The following is a 24,110-nucleotide window of genomic DNA, read 5'->3' as shown; positions in this document are numbered from 1 at the left end:
TCAAGTCTAGATTACTCTTCATCCGACTTGAAGTTGCTATAGTTGTGAGTGTGTGTGTATGAGTGTGGTGGGGATGAGTGGGGAGGACATAGCTGTGGGGGTGGTGGGGTGTAGAGTGCTTGTGGAGAAAAGGTGTTGATAGTTCAGATTAAGTGATCAGATGTGAGAATCTTAATTTGAATATATTTTCTTCTCAAGCAGACCTCCAGCATTTGTGGTTTTCAGTACAGATTCCAGTACTTTTCTCCTACAAAAAGAGACATACTTGGCTAAATCTTCCCAAATATTGGCCATATGTCAATTCTGGGGCATTTCTTGGAGTTTGGTTGCCTATAAATCTTTTCTCAACAATTTTCCCCTCATTAAATGTGCATGTAGCTCCATGGCAATTTTTCAATTGAATTTTGTACTTGCAGAGGTGAAATCACTTGCTGTTGCCAGGACCTTTTTAGCAGGCACTTTACAACATGACTATTTCTAACGTGATGTCTTCCTTGTAATTTCATTCCATTTCTTTTATTCTTGCACTTTGTATGTTATTTCCTACAATAATAAAGGATACACACCCTTCAATCAAGTGAGTGTAACAGTCTAGCTATCAGAGGATATAGTTCATTTTTGAAATATTTTCATATAAGGGTTTGTTGTGATGAAATTCATTTTTTATGTCTATTTATACATATGCCACAATTGAAAGTTCAATTAGCAGTGTGTTTCATTGCTAATTGCTACTTCTCATTCCACTTAGTAAATTGGGTCGGGCTTTTTGCAAAAATGTTTCTTAGGTTATTCAGAACAGTTCAAGGGATACTGAGTTTTAGGTAGCTTGACAGCAGTAATTAAAGGAAAATGTTTCTACATTTGGGTGCTCGTTGTTCAAATACTTAGAGCTACTTCTCGATGTTACTAACCTGAAAGTACTGCTGTAATACTTTCAGAAACATTAGGACATAGAAGAAGTCATGGGAGCCAATATGGTGCAACTAAGTTGGAGCTCAGGAAAGGCCCTGAAAAAGAGGGGCTTTAGAAGAAGGTCAGGTACCTTTAATAGTTCTCTCTCGTCTTTCCTTGTATTTAAAATCCTTCATTCCTGCTATCATTCCAGTAAATCTCATTTGAACTGGCCCCATGGCTTTAACATCCTTCCTAAAAAAAGGTGTCCAGAACTGAACACAATACACCAAATGTGATCTGCTCAATGATTTATGGAGGTGCAGCTTCACTTCCTTACTTTAATGCTTGATGCCTCTACTTATAAACCCAAGGATCCTCTAAGCCTTCTTAACATCCTTTCAACATGCCTAACTACCTTCAGAGAACCATGCACATGGACCCCAAGGTTCCTCTGCTCCTATTCTCCCCTCAAAGTTGTACCATTGATCCTATGTTGTGTCCCCATGATCCTTTGACCAAAATGCATCACCGCTCATTTCTCTGCATTGAAATTCATCTCCTAAGTGTTTGCCCATTTGGCCGACTTGTCAATGTCCCTCTGAACTCTGTCAGAAGCATCCTCACAATTCACTATTCTCTCTAGCTTAGTATCATCCACAATTTTAGAGACTTTGCCCTCAACCCCAATATCCAAATCATTTATACAAATCAGAAAAAGGAATGGTCCTAAAATGGATCCCTGGGGAAGACTGCTTTCAACTTGTCTCCAATACAAAGAATACTCTCTATTTCCTATCTTTTAGCCAACTGTCCCTAACCTTTCACCAATTATGCATGGCATAAATAATATACAAGAAGGATATGTGTGTATATACACTTTGGAAATATTATCTCTCTTTTTCTATATAAAGTCCGTGGTGACCAGGAGAGGAGTAGGTCAAGGAAATGAATCAGTTTACCCCTTCTAACTCAGTCCTAACAGATGGCAGGAGGTGCTAATGGACTAAGGAGAAAGGCTAGTGTGAAAAATGCAGATAAGACTATTTCCATGCAGTATAGACAGTCTTCCTGAAATGGCATAGCAGAGGCAAAGTAAGGGGACAAAGTCTCTGGCCAAGGGCCACATTTCTGTCAGTAATGGGCATGTTGTGGGTTAGATCTGAAAATGATGGTACAATGACTGTCAAACACAGATAAAGCAAGCTGAAATTTTGTGGCAGAAGTATTTAATTTTGACATCTTTATTGGGGGGGCAGTTGGCTTTCGCACTGTAAAAGCTATTAGCAATGAGGACATCTTGGACGATGGCAAGCTGAAATAAAAATAAGAATCAAGACAGTTGTATAAATCAGTGAAATATATAACAATGGAAGCAAGATCAGTAGGGCCATTAAATAATATTTAAAATCTTAAATATAGTTCAGGGAAAATGTGTGTCTGTCACATTAAATATCTGCTCAATTTATGTTTGCCAATTTACCTTTATTACCATTTGTGGCACTCTGAAGTCGTTTAAACATGGAGGTTACTATGCCAATTCGTCATGCACTTTCCCTATCAAGTAAAATGGATATTTGCACATTTTTACATATACTTATTCAAAGCTCTGGAAGAAATCTATGCTGTCTACATACACATGTTTCAATCAAACACAAACCCATTGGGGTGTAAAGTTGTTCATTATATGTATGACATATGATGTGCAATTAGCCCACACTCATTCAGAGGAACGCAGGCAGCACACCAATTGTGTACAACCTAATAATGAAGGAACTTTCTACATGTGGTAGTGCTACCCACACTGGGGAATGGTTGCACACAGCAATATTCAGTACAGTATTCAAAGCCTGACTGGATCTTTGATCAGGGAGGGGATTAGTGGTTTGTGCAGTAACTGGGTGTTGTGTGAAATAGGAGCAGAAGTAGATTGTTCAGACTCTTAAACCCGCTCCATCATTCATAGGGTCATACAGAACAGAAACAGGCCACTCAGTCCCAACTAGTCCATGCTGACCATAATTCCAAATCAAACTAGATCCACCTGCCTGCACTTGACCCATTTCCTTCTCAACATTTCTCATTCAGGTACTTAAACAATGTGCTGTATCCATATCCACCACTTCCTCTGGAAGTTCATTCCACACACAAACCACTCTGTGTTTTTAAAACACAATATTCCTCATGTCTTTTTAAAAATCTTTCTCCTCATATTTAAAAAAAATGCTTCCTGGTCTTGAAATGTTCCACCCTAGGGAAAGGATACCCAATTATATATGACACACTTTTCGACTCTAATCTTCAGAATTTGCAGTCCTCATTTTCTCCTAGGGAAAAGGTACTGCCATTCACCTTATCTATACCTCTCATGATTTTATAAACCTCGAGATGCCCTACCTCCAATATACCTCCCATCAACTGCCTCTGCTCCAGTGAAAGAAATGTCAGCCTATCCAGCCTCTCCTTTAAGTCAAACCCTTCATTACCAGCAACACTCTGGCAAATCTCTTCTGAACCCTCTCCAGCTTCCTGTAACACCAGAACTGGACACAATACTCCAGAAGAAGCCTTAGCAATGTCGTGTCCAATCTCAACGTACGTCCTAATACCTATACTCAAAGGTCTGAGTAAAGAAGGCAGACATGCTTAAGGTCTCCTTAACCATAAACTTGTAATTGTTGCATTTATGTTTTGAGTTTGATGTTCCCATCTATTACTGACAATACTTAATTTTCCTGTTTAACAAGAATTTATCCACTTCTCTCTTAACAATATTCAATGACCTCACTCTACCACGTTCAAAGGCACAGAGTTCTAATAGGAAGAAAAATCACTACATCGCTGCCCTGAAAAGTTGACCATTAATGTTAAAACAGGGCACCCGAGGATTGGCCATTCCATAAGAGGAAACACCATTTCAATGGTGACCTTGTCAAAACAATTCAGAATCTTACACACTTTAATCAAGTTTTCCCTCTTTTTCTAAACTCTATCAGGGGACAATTTCAATGTTTGCAGATGACACCAAACTTGGAAGAATTGTAAACTGTGTGGAGGACAATGTGGAACTGTAAAAGGATAGTGACATGTTGGTGAGATGGGTAGATAGGTGATAGCTGAGGTTCAATGCAGAGAAGTGTGAGGTAATGCACATTGGTTAGAAGAATGTTGAAAGTCAAGACAAAAATGGGGGTACAGTTCTAAAGCAGGTGTAGGAGCAAAGATACCTTTGTGTATATATGTATGGATAATTGAAAGTGGCAGGACAGATGGAGTGAGCAGTTAATTCTCTGATTCTAATTAATACAGCATATAGCGTTCTCAGCTGATTAATAGTGAAGAGTACAAGAGCAAGAAAGTGATGTTGAACTTGCACAATATATTTATTCATTATTCATTCACAGGATGAGGCCATCACTGACCGGGCAGCATTTATTGCCCATTCGAACTGCCCAGAGAGCTGTTAAGAGTCAACCACATTGCAGTGGGTTTGGAGTCACACATGGACCAGACCAGGTAAGGATAGCCCTTTCCTTCCCTTAAGGAATGAGTGAAACAGATAGGTTTTTCTGACAATTGATTCATGGTCATCATTAGACTCTTAATTCCAGATTTTTTTTATTGAATTCAAATTGCACCATCTGCTGGGCAGGATTTGAACCTGGGCCCCCAGCCATTCTCTGAGTTGAAATTCTGGTAATAATATCACGAGGCCATTGTTAGACCTCAACAGAGTTATTGTGTATTGGTACAGATGCCACTTGAAAGGAAAGAAGAAAATAGACTGGAGAGACTGCAGAATTGATTGAGAAAAATGGAGCCAAGAATAAGAAATGCCAGTTATGAGGATAGATGGAAAACATTGGGACTGGTTTCCTTGGAAAGGAAGGTTGAAGGGAGATTTGATAGAGACTTTCAAAATCATGAGTGGGCTGGATAGATTAGATAGGGGGAAGCTCTTGCAACTCATGAAAGAAAAAAGAATGAGAGCACAACAATTTAAAGTGATGGTCAAATGAAGCAAGAGTGACATGAGAAAAAACTTATTTAAACAGCAAATAGTTAGGGTGTGGAAATGTGGTGCGGGGAGTTGCAACTGAGGCATTCAAGATGATAGGAGATGATTATTTGGAGAGAAATAGTGTAATGGGGAAATGCAGAAGATTAGGTAAGAATGAATGGCTCCTCTGGTGTCACAACAATTCTGTGATAAATGGGAAAACCACTTTCTGATGCAAAGATCCAAATAATTTTTACCCTTCCTGTTTTGTTGATATGTCGGTTGTTCAACATCCTGCTCATAAGCCTGTTCAAATGTCAAAATCTAACTGCAGACATGTTTGTCCTTGATCACAATGATATCCATGAGCTCCTACAGGTTGCAGTCTTGGCACATCACCTGAATTATCATTGTTAAAGAATTTTAATTATTTACTTACATTATTCACTTACTTATATTGCATTTTAGTTGTTTTATTAGCTTTATCATCGATTTGTTAAAATTCAGATCATAAAAAACCTCAAGCACGACCAAAAACTCACCAAACAGCTAGGTCCTTCCTCTGTAGTAGAGAAAGACTCAGTTCCAATCAGCCTTAGTAAACCCAGCTCTGTTTCTGGCTGCCTGCCTTGCAGATCTCTTCTTGCCTAATCCTCTCTTGAATAATGAATAAATTTGTGACAATATTTGCAAAGTTCTTTTTGAAAAATTGCAAGCATTTAGAGACAAGGTTTTAACTTGAAGGCTTCTGACATTCTCACTCCCATTGGTACAGATTGATAACCATTGAACTGTGAGAGTGTGTCTGCTGAAACAGAGCAGACTGTTCGACTCTTACCAACTCACTTCCATCTTTGTCTGGTCCCTGCAACTTGCTTCAAAATGGAAGATGGACAACATCTCAGTTAAGTTTGAGTTGGGCAACTTCAGGATAACTGGGGATGGAAGCTTTATGTGATACTGTGAAACTCTCACTGTATGCTGCCTCCTCCCCTCTGCCTCCCACCCCAGATTAGTTTATGCCATTCCATCTATCTCAAAAATAGTGGCTACTGCTTTAATGAGTGGCATCATGATGGCTCAGTGGTTAGCATTGCTCCCTCACAGCACCAGGTACCCAGGTTCCGATTCCAGCCTTGGGTGACTGTCTGTGTTTGAAAGTTCTCCCTGTGGCTGTGTGGGTTTCAGCCAGGTGCTCTAGAACATGGAACATAGAACATTACAGCGCAGTACAGGCCCTTCGGCCCTCGATGTTGCGCCAACCTGTCATACCAATCTGAAGCCCATCTAACCTACACTATTCCATGTACGTCCATATGCTTGTCCAATGACGACTTAAATGTACTTAAAGTTGGCGAATCTACTACCGTTGCAGACAAAGCATTCCATACCCTCACTACTCTCTGAATAAAGAAACTACCTCTGACATCTGCCCTATATCTATCACCCCTCAATTTAAAGCTATGCCCCCTCGTGCTCGCCATCACCATACTTGGAAAAAGGCTCTCCCTGTCCACCCTATCTATCCCTCTACTTATCATATATGTCTCTATTAAGTCACCTCTCAACCTTCTTCTCTCCAATGAAAACAGCCTCGAGTCCCTCAGCCTTTCCTCGTAAGACCTTCCCTCCATACCAGGCAACATCCTAGTAAATCTCCTCTGCACCCTTTCCAAAGCTTCCACATCCTTCTTATAATGCAGTGACCAGAACTGTTCACAATACTCCAAGTGTGGTCGCACCAGAGTTTTGTACAGCTGAGCATAACTTCATGGTTCTGGAACTCGATCCCTCTATTAATAAAAGCTAAAACACTTTATGCCTTCTTAAAAACCCTGTCAACTTGGGTGGCAACTTTCAAGGATCTGTGTACCTGGACATCGGGATCTCTCTGCTCATTACACTACCAAGACTCTTACCATTAGCCCAGTACTTTGCATTCCGGTTACTCCGACCAAAATGAATCACCTCACACTTGTCCACATTAAACTCCATTTGCCACCTCTCAGCCCAGCTCTGCAGCTTATCTATGTATCTCTGTGAGCTACAACGTCCTTCCTCACTACCCACAACTCCACTGACCTTAGTGTCATCTGCAAATTTACTAACCCACCCTTCTACGACCTCATCCAGGTCGTTTATAAAAATGACAAACAGCAGTGGATCCAACACTGACCCTTGCGGTACACTGCTAGTAACTGGACTCCAGGATTTCCCATCAACCACCACCCTCTGTCTTCTTTCAGCAAGCCAATTACTGATCCAAACTGCTATATCTTCCACAATCCCATTCCTCCACATTTTGTACAATAGCCTACTGTGGGGAACCTTATCGAATGCCTTGCTGAAATCCATATACACCACATCAACTGGCTTACTCTCATCTACGTGTTTGGGCACCTTCTCAAAGAACTCAATAAGGTTTGTGAGGCACGACCTTCCCTTCACAAAACCGCATTGACTATCCCTAATCAAATTATTCTTTTCTAGATGATTATAAACCCTATCTCTTATAACCTTTTCCAACACATTACCAACAACTGAAGTAAGGCTCACTGGTCTATAATTACCAGGGTTGTCTCTACTCCCCTTCTTGAACAGGGGAACCACATTTGCTATCCTCCAGTCTTCTGGCACTATTCCTGTAGACAATGATGATTTAAAGATCAATGCCAAAGGCTTGGCAATCTGCTCCCTGGCTTCCCAGAGGATCCTAGGATAAATCCCATCCGGCTCAGGGGACTTATCTATTTTCACACTCTGCAGGATTTTTAATACATCTTCCTTGTGAACCTCAATCCCACCAAGTCTAGTAGCTTGTAACGCAGTATTCTCCTCGACAACATTGTCATTTTCTAGAGTGAATACTGTCGAAAAATATTCATTACGTGCTTCTCCTATCTCCTCTGACTCCACATACAACTTCCCACTGCTATCCTTGATTAGCCCTAATCTTACTCTCGTCATTCTTTTGTTCCTTAAATACCTATAGAAAGCCTTAGGGTTTACCCTGATCCTATCCACCAACAACTTCTCATGTCTCCTCTTGGCTCTTCTGAGCTCTCTCTTTAGGTCTTTCCTGGCTACCTTGTAATCCTCAAGCGCCCTAACTGAGCTTTCACATCTCATCCTAACATAAGCCTTCTTCTTCCTATTGACCAGAGATTCCACTTCCTTCATAAACCACGGCTCCCGTGCACTACAGCTTCCTCCCTGCCTGACAGGTACATACTTATCTAGGACACTCAGGAGCTTTTCCTTGAATAAGCTCCACATTTCTAATGTGCCCATCTCCTGCAGTTTCCTTCTCCATCCTATGCTTCCTAAATCTTGCCTAAGTGCATCGTAATTGCCTTTCCCCCAGCTGTAACTCTTTCCCAGTGGTATACACCTATCCCTTTCTATCACTAAAGCAAACATAACAGAATTGTGATCGCTATGACCAAAGTGCTCACCTACTTCTAAGTCTAACACGTGGCCGAGCTCATTACCCAGAACCAAATCTAATGTGGTTTCGCCCCTTGTTGGCCTGTCTACATACTGTGTCAGGAAGCCCTCCTGCACACACTGGACAATAACTGACCCATCTATAGTACTTGTACTATAGTATTCCCAGTCAATATTTGGAAAGTTGAAGTCCCCCATGATAACTACCCTGTCTCTCTCACTCCTATCGAGAATCATCTTTGCTATCCTTTCCTCTACATCTCTGGAACTATTCGGAGGCCTATAGAAAACTCCCAACAGGGTGACCTCTCCTTTCTTGTTTCTAACCTCAGCCCATGCTACCTCACTTGATGAGTCCCCAAATATCCTTTCTGCAACTGTAATACTGTCCTTGATCAACAATGCCACACCTCCCCCTCTTTTACTGTTCTCTGTTCTTACTGAACCATCTAAATCCTGGAACCTGCAACAACCATTCCTGTCCCTGCTCTACCCATGTCTCCAAAATGGTCACAACATCGAAGTCCCAGGTACCAACCCATGCTGCAAGTTCACCCACCATATTCCGGATGCTCCTGGCGTTGAAGTAAACACACTTCAAACCAACTTCTTGCTTGTTGGTGCCATCTTGCATCCCTGAAACTTGGCTTTGGACCTCCCTACTCTCAAACTTTTCTATACTCGAACTACAATTTTTGTTCCCATCCCCCTGCTGGATTAGTTTACGCCCACCACAATAGCCTTAGCGAATATCCCCCCCCCCCCCCCCCCCCAGGATATTGGTACCCCTCTGGTTCAGATGAAGACCATCCTGCTTGTAGAGGTCCCACCGACCCCAGAAAGAGCCCCAATTATCCAAGAATCCAAAACCCTCCCTCCCTCCTCTAGTTTCCTCCCACAGGCCAAAAATGTGCAATTAGACAGATTGGGCAATTCCTGATGAAGTCTCATTCCTGATGAAGGGCTTTTGCCCGAAACGTCGATTTTCCTGCTCCTACATCTTTCCCCACCAATTAAAATGTCTGAATTGTGACTTTTCATGCTGTTGGATGATTCAGCACCAAGCATTTCTTATGTGGAGAAAATCTCTGCAGAACCTGCCTCACCTGCTGTGCTTTTCCAGCACCACTCTGATCTCCAGTATCTGCAGTCCTCACTTTTACCTAGATTGGCAATTCAGCAGAGCCAGAGTATCCAGGTGTGTGCAGGCTTAATGTGTTAACCATGGTAAATGTAGTGACAGGGTGGGATACTTTTCTAAGGGTTGGTGCAGATTCGATGAGTTAAATGGCCTCTATCTGCACATAGGGATTCTATGACTGAATATACTTTATTAAAGTTTTACTGAACTTCCAGGCAGGTTCATCCCTTCAGAAACTCAGGCATCATTATTATTTTGGCTCCCAGAAAATAGAAACAAGATTTCTAAAATTTCTTAACATTTCAACCTTGTTAATTACACACCTATGTTCCAATCTCATTTCAAATCCAGTTTGATTAAATAACACCTTTTTTTATAACTGATAGTATCCTGCCTCTAAGCTGTCCCTCTTATTCAATTCTATTTCCATCTTATTGTACACTGTTCCTGGATCATCTCACCACTCGCAGGATAAGCTGGAATTGACCAGCTCTGTGACACCAAGCATTTCCGTAAAAGACCATTGTGCACCTGAACAAGCACCTCCGGAGTGGTCCTGCACAGTTCCTGACATTTGCCCTCGTCGTAGCTGATAGGGGCAAATTGTGATCCCACTTGCCAGGCAGGGACTGGAGGATGGGGTGCTGCAGACATGCGACATTCTCTTCCACAGGACCACAATGCCAGACCGTGCAGCCTGGTCTGAGCATGCTCCCCGGGTCAGTGCAATCTCTGCTGTCTACAGAACACAAAAAGAAAGGTAATGCTGTTTTCCACTCTGATAACGTAAGGACCCACTACCTTCCCTCACACTCACTCTATCTCTGATACAGTACTCACCTCCCACCAAGGCCCATGCTTTATCATTCTCATTATTTCCTGCAATATCTTCCCTCACTTGTTTTCACCCACCCCAACTGCAACACCATTTACCTTGCATCCCCTCCGCACTGCTTACTCACTTGAGCGGGACACCTCTCCACCTGCACTAACAGTATTGGCTGTGCCACCCACTTTCCTGTCCCTGAATACCTGCCACACACTCTCTCTCATTCCAGGAGGAATCAGCCCATAGAGAGCAAAAATAATCCAGACAGCAGTGGGCCACCAGGCTCTTCACCCCTCATATGGAGAGCATCCTGACTCTAACCACCCTAACCACCATGGTCAGTTGGCTGACCATGTCCAAGCCCCAGGACGAGAATTGGAGGCTTCCTTTGACTCACTGTGCCAGGAATCCATGAGCAAAGGCTGTTCATTGCCAACAACATGACAAATGTCCTAGCCCTCGGTCTGCACTAAATAGCAGGTCAATACTGGAGTAAAATGAGCCTGGTATCTCCAAGTGAGAGCAATGAAGAATAGAAAGGCAAAGCAAGACAATGCAGGGATGCTGATAGCATTCAGGCTGGCTCAGTGTCAGTGAGCGCTGTGACTGAACAGGCCAGAGATACAGCTTGCTCCATGAGCCTGGGGTGTGTCACTGAGCACCCAGTGTCCTTCCTGTAGCAGACTATGGTGCAGACCGAAGGGAAGCATTGAAGTGCAGAGGCATAAGGACATATCTCTGACATTCGCATGAAGATTCTTTGAGTCTGGAACATGTCAGATGCCAATATCTATGGACACAAGATGTGGGTAACTGGTGCCCATTTGAGATGTTTATGGTTGGTGTCCAACATGGAGATCCTTTGGGTAAGTGATGAGCTGATGTCACGAGGTATCTGCTCTGACATATATGTCATGAACTCTTGATCTCCAACTTGTTTGTTATGAAGCTGAACATTCATGAACTGAGTTGTGCTGATAATAAGTCATTTAACAAACACGATCCCCTTAATTTGTGACTTGCCACACCCGTAAAGAGAAGCTTGTCTCAGTGCTTGGCAAATGGGTAAAAACTGGAACAAAATGTTCCTCACAATGAGCTAGGCAGCACCAGATATCTCACCTGATTCACCTCCAAATCTCACTATCATTCCACCAACATTCATACCCCTTGAGATTCCAGCCATTTGGTTCTGCATAGAGATTTTCTCCACATAAGAAATGCTTGGTGCTGAATCATCCAACAGCATGAAAAGTCACAATTCAGACATTTTAATTAGTGGGGCAAGATGTAGGCAAACACCCACTTAATACCTTTTTTAAAGAAAGGACCAGGCAATCATAAAAGCAACAGTTCTAGAAGTTAGCAATTACCAAGACGAATGACATCAGTATCGCACAGAAATATAAATGGTCACCTTTTTATCACTTGCAGCAGTGAAAAGGACCCACTCATTTACATAATTGCCTGGATAGCTATTACAGGGCCATGAATCCTCTATTCTGGAGAGTTTCAAAATGAAATTCAGGAGTCTTGAAGTGCAGTGGTCCCTGCCTTTGAGCTAGAAGACCCAGGTTCACATCCCTCCTACTCTCGACATCTGAACAGGCTGATATTAAAAAATAAATCTGGAAATAAAGTCCAGGATGCCTTCAATGAGCTGAATTCAATCATGGCCCACTAGTATCCAAGTATAGAATCCAAATGTGAACAAGTTGCCAAATTGGATCAGGGAAATTTGTTGACAATTGATGTATTGCCAGCTGTGGAATATTTCAAGTTCAAAGATGCCAGAGAGCAAATTTAGACATTTCAGAGGAAGGTTCAAAAACACAGTGTGCTGATCAACTCTGATCTTGTCTAAATGTCCAGCAGTGAATTACTTCCTCTCTTCCTCTGCCAGTATCTAATTCAAGTAACTGGGTTTTAAAATATAACTGGGTTGCTTCTAAATATTATTCCATAAAACATAGGAGCAGAAGTTAGGCCATTCAGCCCATCAAGTCTGCTCCACCATTCAATCATGGCTAATAAGTTTCTCAACCACAATTTTCCACTTTCTCCCCATAACCCTTGATCCCTTTGACAATCAAGAACCTAACTATCTCCATATTAAATACACTCAATGACCTGGCCTCCACCGCCTTCTGTGGCATTGGATTCCATAGATTCACCACTCTCTGGCTGAAGAAGTTTCTCCTTATCTCCATTCCATCTCTGACTGAATCACCTATGGTTCAATCTTTCCTGTGAATGTAATTATGTTTACTCATTCATGCTCAATGAAAAATCTAAGATTCACGATTAAATTGATTTACTGCTTTAAAAAGATCTAAAATATTGCTGCTGACATTAAATCTATTGAAAGCAGCAACACCATGATAAATTACCTGCAGTCTGTGGCTTGCTGCTTTTCTGAAATATATAAATTTGGAGTTGGTACAAATCCCATCTCAATCCTCATTTCACATTTTGTTTTATAACCTTTGTAATATTTTCACGGTGGCAGTCAGTTTTTGTGATTTAGCTAAATTAATTTTTAGCTGAAAGGGACTGTATAGTGAAGAAGTAACTTGGATCACAAAGTGACAAATTTGACATTTTAAGTCTGCTGTACACTTTTGCTATCTGGATATATAAATGAAATCAAATGTCATTAGGTCTACAACCTGGAGCAGAATGGAAACAGCTAATAATGGGAATGGGAATGAAAAAGTAACTGCAGTTATTGAAATGCCTCCTCTCATTTATTTCCTCCAGCTCTTATCAAATACAGCAAAAATCAATCAGAATTGGTGACTGCAGTGAAAATGCAAAATACACAAATACCAATTTAAAGCATATACATAACTACACAAATGAGGGAAATGTCTTTATTTATTTATTCTTTCTTTTATATATATATTTCTGTCAGCCTAATGTCAAGGAACCAATGTGTAATATCTATCATGGCAACTTAATAGATGCAAATCTACCAGGGCGAACCATTAAAGTTATTTGAGAAAGGAAAAGGGAAGTCTGAAAAATGCATTATTTTCATCTTTATTGAAGATGATTTTTAACATAATCTTGGAAGTTACAAAACATTCCTTATCTGATTCCTTATTAGTCTGGTCTGTCATTATAATCCAAGTTAAAATCACACAACACCACCTTGTAATTCAACAGGTTTATTTGGAAGTACTACTTCCAATTAAACCTGTTGGATTATAATCTGGTGTTGTGTGATTTTTAACTTGGTCCACCCCAGTCCAACACCAGCACCTCCACATCATGACTTTATAATTCAAAATATTGTGTTTGGTGTATAAATCCAAACACACCTTAAAAAATGGGCACTCAAGGAAGAGGACTCACAGTATTAATGCCTTTTTCAATGAGTGCGTAGGTCATTTGAATATTGGGCTAGGGCTTCATTATCAAATGTCAAGTGTAAAGCCATTGCTATCTGTTCTGTTCACTCAGGGCATCGCCTGTGCATCTGTGAACCCACCAAAGAGCGTTGTGCTTTGGGGAGGTGATCTCTGGTTGCAGACAGAAGTGAAAGCTGTGTATAGGGCTAGCTGCAATACTTGTAAATGGGGCTTCGTGTTCCTCAATGCTGTTTTTCTAATCCTTAGTGTGGGCGAACAAGTGGAGTCAGGACAGCCTTTTCGACCCAAGCATCAAGGTAACATTTGCACCAACAATACAAAGAGATCCTAGTCAAGGTCAAAGACAGGAGCCTAGCCTCATTGATTTGATAAATCAAATCCCACACTCAAAGTCAGATGTTCAAAGTGAAAAAAAAAATGCAGGCAAGTGATTCACACTCCTAAGTCTCTCTTGAAGTCTATTAGCATTTGTCTCCAAGTCTCTAAGCCTCTCTCTCATTTATTTTAATCCTCCCTAAACTCTGAGCCCAAGCAAGCCCATTCATACTAAATTCTAAAAGAACAAATACAAGGCTGGCTTCAGAATATTCTCCATTTACGGCACGCCTGACCTTGCTATTATACCTGGAAGATATGTCTGCACAGCCAAATAGGCAAATTGTAAATGCAAAAGAACAGTTTGAGCTTTTGAATTATAGTAATGTTATCTCTGGCAACCATATTAACCCCTGAATTCACTACTCCAATCCCTCCTGTTGAACAGATTTAAATCTGATGCATGCAGTCACAACTTCAACAGGATTGTTAACTAACAGGACCATCCAGGATGTTACTGGAGTCCCAGGGACGTCAAGTCTGTTGTTAATTTATGATGCTCTTACAGCATCATTCTATATCCTAGCTATGGATCTAGGTTTGGAACATGAATGACCATACTAGCCAATGTCAATGCTGTCTATAAACCCTACATGACTGAGTTGTTTCTTCTTACTAGGGCATTATTTATTTCTAGGAGAGTGTGATCCTGAGCTGAGGCAGGGCTGACAGTGGAGACAGTAGGTGGTGACACATGGCTGTGAACATGGAGCTGAGGATCCATAGGTAGAACTGTTTCTGAAGGCTTTGGAGCTGCTGTTAGTAGTGGTTGGCTTGGTCTGGTCCAAAATGTGATGCTCTGAATGTATTCTGGAATCCATGGGGATAAATCATGCATAGTCAGGTGCTGAGGAAGGAGACATAGTTGTAATAGCGGGACTCCTTCCTACCTATGCACTTCACCTTCCCCTCCCACCTGCATCCACCTATTGCCTTCCCACCTACCTTGCCCCAGCCTCACCTCCACCTCACTATTTATCTCTCAGCCCTCTTCCCCCTCAACATTCCTGATGAAAGGCTTATGCCCCAAATGTCAATTCTCCTGCTCCTTGGATGCTGCCTGACCTGCTGTGTTTTTACAGCACCACACTTTGTGACTCATTATTTAATTCTGGCTTGTTCGAATGCTGGCGCATACAATTAAGGCACCCGATTATGCGTAAACTTGGAACGTTCTTCAATTATCCCTTCACTTACATTCCTATTGTTGATAATTCTTATTCAGTATTATTTCCCTTAGCCTTCAATTCTTCAAACCTAAAATGCTTTTACTTGAATTTTACTGTGTCACACCATTCCCACTTTGTTAGCTTCCCGCTGGATTGCATGTCAATCCCTTGATTACTTGAAATATAATGTGGAGGTGCCAGTGTTGGATTGGGATGGACAAAGTTAAAAATCCCACAACAGTAGGTTATAGTTCAGTTGGTTTATTTGGAAGCACTAGCTTTCAGAAAGCTGTTCCTTCATCAGATAACTAGAGAGGCATGATCATAGGACACAAAATTTATAAAAAAGATCAAAGTGTCATACAACTGATGCGATGTATTTAACACACCTAGATTGCTGTTTAGTCTTTAATCACTTAGAATGGGGTGCAGGTTTTGATTCATTAATACGTAAATCCCAGAATTTCTTTCAAGTCACATTCCTGAGATAACATAAGGTTTTATATAAAAAAAGGTGACATCTCAGCTCAGGCAATGCATTAAAGGTATGAGGTTAGAGTCTGTCTGTATCACAACCTTGAGACAGACTGGTTCTATTTCCAAAGAAGGAATTTATAAAATGTCACATGGACTGACTGCCTATAGATTGTGTGCTTTTTGAATAAAATAGAATGTACCTGCAAATGCAAATTCACCCCATAGACGTATGTGCATGTGTGTGTGTGTATGCATGTGAGGGAGAAAGAGAGTGAGAGTATCTGTGTGGGAGAGAGGGAGAGAAGGTGTGTATGTAAGTGCAAACTTGATAGAGTATGTGTGTGAGTGTGACAGAGTATATGCCTGTGAGACGGTGTGTGCGTGAGTGTGTGTGTATCTGAGAGAGAGTGTGTCTATGAGAGAGGGTCTGTGCGAGTGTGTAAGAATATATGTGTATATGTGCTTGTGTGTGAGAGTGTATAGTGTAGTGCGGTCACCTGTAGTGTGACATGAACTCAAGTTCCCAGTTGAGGCCATCCTCAACTAAACTCGGCTCAGCAACTCTGCATTGTTGCGTATCCCAAAGTCTGCCTTAGAGGACGGTCACTCGAAGATCTGAGGCAAACTCATTCTAACTGATTAAAGATTTAACAGCAATCTAGGTTTGTTCAATACATCACATCGGTTGTATAACACTATGATTTTTACTATTAATTCTGTGTCCTAAGAACCTGCCCCATGAGCTACTTGATGAAGGAGCAGCACTCTGAAAACTTGTAATAAACATGTTGGACTATAATCTGATGTTGCATGATTTTTACATTTGGAATATGTTTTCTTACTCGTCGGGCCATATTAACTATTTTACCAAGTGGGTGTACATATATGAGATCACTGGTTAGCACTGCTGCCTCACAGCACCAAGGACTCAGGTTCAATTCCACCCTCGATTGGCTGTGTCTGTGTGGAGTTTGCACTTTCTCCCTGTGTCTGGGTTTCCTCTAGGTACTCCGGTTTCCTCCCACAATACAAAGAAGTGCAGGTTCGGTGGATTGGCTCTGCTAAATTACCCTATAGTGTTCAGAGATGTGCAGGGGAGATTGATTAATTATGGTAAATGCAACATTACTGGGATAGGTTGGGGGTCTGGGCCTGGGTAGGATACTTTTTGGAGGATTTGTACAGACTCATTGATCCAAATGACCTCCTTCCGCACTGCAGGGATATATGAATCTTCAGCACAGATTCACCAAGCACTGCCAAGTCTTAGCCATTTTGCACAAGAAATGATCAATGAATGAATTGGAATTGTCACATTAAGAATCGTATTTCTTTTCACTACAATTGCTCTCTCCTCAGACCTGTCTCACATGTGAAATAAAATAAGGAACTGCAGGTGATGAAGACCTGAAGTTTGTGAAACAAAACTGAGATTGCTGAAGAAACTCGGCAGGTCTGACAGCATCTGTTGTGAGAAAGCCGAGTTAATGTTTTGAGTCCAGTGGTCTTGGTTCTGTTGTTCAATTGAATGGCCATGCGAAATGTTAACAATTGATTCAATTTCTTTGCAATCTACCATGATGTCCAAGTACTCAGTTGAGGATGCGGGTGAGAAGGTTGTCTGCCGTAAGGCAAAGCTGCATTATTATTTAAGTGATTTCTACTGGAAATAAAGTGTAATGGTGATATGTATACCCCCTGCATTACATTTCCATTACTTTGTGTGTGTTTTTACATTGATTATGTTGATCTCCTGATCAACTGAAATATTTTATCACCTGGAACTTGCCAATCCCATAGGTGCTGGTTAATGAGAGGTTTGCTGTATCAGATAACTTGTCCCTCAAGTTTTTGTATTAACTGCATTCCATTATTTGTCTCTAATATATACCTACCAAGGGATACTTCACTTTCCAAAATGGAAAAGAACCTTGACTCTGCCCAAATGGAACTGAGAATATTGTTCCATTACAATAAATTAACACAGTGTGTTCTATCGCCTGAAATGCTGGGTAATGTTTGTGCACTTAGATTCTGGTAACATTCTGAAAATCCACCCCCATTGTGTGCACTGCAAAAACACAATAAGCTAACTGCTGGGTGCACGGAATGAGCTGGGCTTTGAGAAAAGAATGTGTTTTCTAAAAATTTCCTAGAGACCGCAGCAGCTCCTCTGGTGTGATTTCATTGTAATTGTGGCTGAAAATCTAATGTGTGCATATATACCAGCCTGTTGCTGCTCCTCCAGCAACACAATATTGGCAGGAGGATAGTAGCTTTCAGAAATTTTCCATTCATGGTCATTGTTTGTATAGCAGCTGACCAACATGTACTCATGGTCTGCTTATCTACTAAGCATGTAAATAATTTACCAAAACAATGAATAATACAAGACATCTGCATTAGCCTGCATTATATCTATTAAAAGGATCTGCCCCACACAGGAAAAGGATTATGTTTGAATTAGAATTATAGATCATTAAGAACTAATGTAAGATGCAATTCTTATATCTGCTCCTGTTTGTGGATTAGCATAGCCTCGATCTGACAGTTAACCCCAATTGCAGTGCATTCCTTGCTGCAGTGTATGAAGAGGGCTTTAACCAGCCCCTGTTGGCTGCAGGATGAAAGATATTATAATTTAACAAGCTGAGCCAAGGTTCTGATTGGAGGATGCCCTCACTATGTAGGTTAGACTTCAGGCTGAATCTTATGATGCTTTGGCTGTGTTGTTTTAGTTCCTTTTCATGGCAGGCGAGGGGGGAGACAGGGTATCTCTCTGTGAGGTTCAGCGAGATTAACCCCACACTCACCTCATTTAAGTGCCTATATTGGTCACACAGAGGCTCATCAGATGCAAGCCCAATTCTACCACTCTCGGGAGCTGGAAGAACTCACCACTGTTAAACTAGACTCTTCAGCACCTCTGCCTTTACAACCTCACTTCAAAAAACCCAAGGACAGCATTGTCACAAAGGAATGGCAGAAAGGTAGCTTTTTGAAAGGATACATTGAACCTTTGTGGACCTATTCCAATTTGCTCATAAAAGATTTATTTATTAATATCGTCCCTGTCACAAGGATACAATAGCTGGGTATCATCTGATTGGATTGTCATTCTGGGGCCAGCACCACATTTGGACCCCAGTCAAACCCATTGGTTCATAGAATCCCCATGCTATGGGATCAGGCCACTCGACCCATCGAGTCCACACTGACCCTCGAAAGAGTGTCCCTGCCTGGATCCACCCCCCACCTTATCCCGTTTACCCTGCATTTCCCATTTGGTTGAAACATTAAAAGTATTGTACCTGTGCTTTGCATCAGTCAGGAGATTGTACAATAGTTTATTGAGCCACGGTTGCAGTGAGTTGCCTCTGTCCCCTAAAACCAGCCTTGTAAGTACCTGGACACTCAAATGCACCAGCTATGTAAGTGTGTTCCAGGGTGTAGGTGTCATAGAAGCTGCCAGGGGAGTGGGCACACACCTTCAAGAGAAATGTCTGATTATTGCAGATCACCTGCGTATTAACTGAGTGGACGCACTTCTGCATTGAACGCTGCAGCTTTGCAATATGCCCCCCAAGAGTGCTGGCATACACATTCAATGGTTTTGTGCCCTTGGGGATGTCAGCCCCCATGTTCCTCAATCCTGGACTGTAACACTGATCTCATCATGTGGAAACAAAATGAACTGGTGTGACCTTGCAGAGATGGCATTGGACTCTATCCTGATACATTTGTGGGCACACGACTGAGAGATCCCACACAGGTCACCAGTCACTCCTTGAACGGAGCCGAAGAAGTTCAAATCTGCTGACACCATGACAGCCAGCTGGAGAGCTATCAGGTTATCAGTCAATTTGACCTTTCGAGTCTGACTGAAGGATCGCCCATTCGAGAAGGCTTAACAAGATAAAGCAAGGTAAGGCAAGCTGTGAGAATGCAGCTAGGCACTTACTGACTGAGGATGAGAAGAATAAGCCAACAGCTCTGAGTTGAGCCCTATCTTCAACCTTGGGACTCTGCAACCACACGGGATCAATGCGGATTTCACCAGTTTCCTCATTTCCCCTCCCCCCACTTTATTCCTGTCCCAACGTCCAACTCAGCAATGCCCTCTTAAACTGTCCTACCTGTCCATCTTCCTGTCCAACTATCCACTCCACCCTCCGCTCCAACCTATCACCTTCATCCCCCACCTTCACCTACCTATCGGATTCCCAGCCACCCTTGCCCCAACGCCCTCTCCCCAATTTATCTCTCAGCTCCTTAGGCCACTAGCCTCATTCCTGACAAAGAGTTTATGCTTGAAACATTAATTTTCCTGCTCCTCAGATGCTGCCTGATCGGCTGTGCTTTTCTAGCACCACACTCTTCGACTCTGATCTCCAGTATCTACAGTCCTCACTTTCTCCCAGCTTTGTGTTGTATCGTGGACCAGTCTAGGAGTTGGGTCCTGGGCAGCAGCATTTCAATGTTAGTTGTTTGTGCACCCTGAAGTGCAGCTTTGAGGTGCAGAAAACTCTTGGAAGTGGATTGGAGAGGTGCCTTCAGGTTCTGGGAGGTGACTGGTGTCAGTGGATGTGAAGTCCTTGTGGCAAGCACCCTGCTGTGTGCCTGGACCCGTTGTTGCTGGGTGTTCCAGACTGCGGCCCAGAGGAGCACACAGTGAGCCAAAGGTGTCAATACCTGCTCTGAGTTTTGTGTTAAGAATTATCCATATCTAGCTTCTTCACCACAAGGGCTAGAAAAGGAAGCAGCACATTAGTGTGGCAAATTTGGGAATTAATGAAACTGTTTCCAAAAAAAAATAATAATTCTCCCTGACTCGGCATCTCTCTCTTCCCTGGCAAGAATCATGTCTTAACACCCAGAACTCTGACTGAAAATACAACGAGTTGCTTTGGACATCGAGAAAGGGCTCATTGGACTTCTTAGTGACTAGGCCAGATTTCCCATCTCCAGCCACATCATTTCAAGATGAAACTTCACCATAAATCTGCACACGTTGTGGCTGGCACTCCTGCATAGCTTGTTGTAATTGTGACAGGTGGATGGGTGATAATGGGTGAGATTCATTTTTCCCCTTTGTGTTTTGCTCTCACCACTTGCCACAGGCCCAATCTATCAGCTGTATCCTTCTGATTGGGCCAGGCCAATGCGACTGGAGCTCATGCACCATTATTAATGGCATACCTTGATTTATTTATTATCTAAATAGCCAGGGTAAGATTTTATCTTCTGTTGTCTCTCTGGGTCCTCCAGTAATATAACTGCTAAGCTATTATATCCTTTTGACAGGGATGATAATGATAACTAAATCCTTTATGAGCAAATTGGAATGAATCCACAAAGGTTCAATGTATTCTTTGATTAAGCTACCCTTTTACCATTCCTTTGTGACAATTCTGTCACTTTAAGAAGGTTATTTTGTCCTTGGGTTTTTTGAAGAGAGATTGTAAAAGCAGAGGTGCTGAAGAGTCTAGTTTAACAGTAGAAGGAGAGTGGCCAGTTCTCACAGTTTAGGTCTGTTCTTTAGCTGTAGCAGTCACAAAATGTGAGAGTCGAGGAGAGATGCAGGCTTTAGTAAAAGATTCTTTTGACTTTTTCTGAAATCTCTCTCTGTGTTGTTTCCTCCTGCTTGTAAGAATCTGCGATTGAATTTACCTTTTTGCCAAGAGGTGTGTAATGGGATACTGTTACTTTATTGGAACAGTTAATTAGTCATAGTTACTGTATTGACTTGATTAAGTTTTCCAGTAGTTGCGTTATTCTAAATTCCATTTTCTTTTGTTCATGTTTACCTGTAGTGTTTAAATAAATTCTGTCTTGCTTAAAGCTGAGTGGTTTAACCAGCTGCATCAGTCCTGGAAGATCCAATTCACATCTGCCTTTAAAATAAGACATGGGGTCTAGACTACATTCTTAAAATATTTTGAAGGTATCTGGCTCGGTCCATAATACCTTAGGAAATAATTCATCCGCAATGAAGACATTAGACATTTGTTGAATGTTGTAAGGCAGCAAAGACAAAATTCAGGCAAAGTATGGGACTGGCTGCTCTAATAAAGATCACTGCAGCTTTTAAATTTCATTTTGTGACTGTCTCTGTTCCTTCCAGTCTGCCAGAGGGACCATAAATAATGGCTACCAATCTGGATTCCATTAAATCATCAAGAACTTGACATGCACCTTGTTTGTAAAAATGAACAACTTCAGTATTTATCGATTTATAGAGTTGTACAGCATGGAAACAGATCCTTCAGTCCAACTCATCCATGCTAACCAGGTATCCTCAATTAATCCAGTCCCATTTGCCAGCATTTCCAAGGGCAGTCAGGGTTTTCATTTGCAGGAGGCTACAGACGCAGATATCTAGGTTGCACGTATTCACAGAATCTTAGAATTGTACAGTACAGGAGAGCTCCTGGTCCATCAAGTCTCTATCACCAAAACTGCAACACTACCTGCAATACTCCCACTATCCTGCATTAAGAACATTGCCTTAAATGTTATGATACTCCAAGTGTTTATCCAAGAATATTTACCTGCCTTACCCAAAATGAGTAGCCTTCAATAATGACCAGGATTCCACATCATCGAATAGTTCTCCTTCAAGCACCCATAGAACCCTACAGTGTGGAAACAGGCCCTTCAGCCCAACATGTCCACACCAACCGTCCGAAGAGTATTCCACCCAGACCCATTCCCCTATCCTATTATCTGATATTTACCTCTGACTAATGCACATAATCTATGCAGTCCTGAACACTTTGGGCAATTTAACATGGCCAATTCACCTAACCTGCACATGTTTGAGTTGTGGGAGGAAACCGGAGCACCTGAAGGAAACCCACGCAGACACGGGGAGAATGGCAAACTCCACATAGACAATCACCCAAGACTGGAATCAAACCCAGGTCCCTGGTGCTGTGATGCAGCAGTGCTAACCACTGAGTCACTGTACCACCCATAGTACTGATCAGTGACATCATCAAAGCAGGGGGAACTCTCTCAACTTGTTCTGACTTCAGCTTCAGCCAAGAGCCAATCTCTTGGAAGTTAACTATAAGAAATAACTTGCTGAAGAGCCTTTGCTTCACAAAACCCTTAATTCAACTGTAAAGTATTCGCCTCGTCAAAGGAACTTGACCTGTCTTTTAGAAGGTGAAGGCTGTAAACCAGAGATTGAGTTTTTGTAAATATCTTTAATCAACCTGTTCAGGTAAGTTATGACATACATCTGGACCAGGTTAGATTCAAACCCATACCTCCTGTCAGAGGTAGGGATACTACCACTGTGCCACATACCTCTCTGAGTTAACCTACTTTTATAATCAACCTATTCAGAGATGTTATTACACACTTCTGGAGAAGGTTGGACTTGACCCCAGGCCTCTTGGTCCAGGGATAGGGATAGTACCACTGTGCCACAAGAACCTCTCTGAGTTAACTCGGTTTTTTTCAAACACATTTTCAAATCAACCTGTTCAGAGAACCTATTATATACATCTGGAGCAGGTGGGGCTTGTACCTGTGTCTCCTGGCTCAGAGGAAGGGACACTACCATTGCAGCACATGATCCCTTCTGAGTTAACTATGATTTGTATCAGTTTATGACTTTCACCTGCAATTAATCTTGCTGTGCATGTGTAAATGTCATTACAACTCAGCAACAGGGAGAATTCCTGGTTCTCCTGAAACACAATTCCATAACCCAGAGGAGAAAAATGCTTAAAAAAACATGGTAATGCTTAGAAATGCACATACTAAATGCACACGGGGAGAGTGGCAAACTCCACATAGACAATCGCCCAAGACTGGAATCAAACCCGGGTCCCTGGTGCTAACCACTGAGTCACTGTACCACCCGGGTCACACTGGAGAGCTGTTCTAAGGTACGCAAGACAAGTTGGACATGTTTTATCAATTGTTTTCTTTCAGGGAAAATTAATTGGACAAAGACCTGATGATTGTGTGAGATAGGGCAATGTAAGCCACGGCTCAGTATGTAAGACTGGCATGGCTCAGTCAGAAGAAAAAGAACAGCAAGCAGGAGTAGGGAATTCAACCCCTGAATCTTGGTATACCATTTAATGTGATCATGGCTGATTTCAGCTAGGTCTCAACTCCACTTTGCTGCCCACTCTCCATAACCCTTCCATCTATTACTAATTAAAAATTTGTCATAGAATCATTTCAATGTAGAAGCAGGCCATTTGGCTTATCAAGTCCACACTGACCTTCTGAAGCGCAACCCTCCAAGACCCACCTCATCCCCATAACCCAGCATTTCCCATGGCCAATCCACCGAGCCTGCACATCTTTGGACTGTGGGAGGAAATTGGAACATGTGGAGGAAACCCACTCAGACATGGGGAGAACGTGCAAACTCCACACAGAC

Source organism: Chiloscyllium punctatum, chromosome 22, assembly GCF_047496795.1.
Source record: "Chiloscyllium punctatum isolate Juve2018m chromosome 22, sChiPun1.3, whole genome shotgun sequence".
NCBI classification, from domain to species: Eukaryota; Metazoa; Chordata; class Chondrichthyes; order Orectolobiformes; family Hemiscylliidae; genus Chiloscyllium; species Chiloscyllium punctatum.
The sequence above is the reverse complement of the archived record's forward strand: the minus strand, read 5'-3'. Positions refer to the sequence as shown.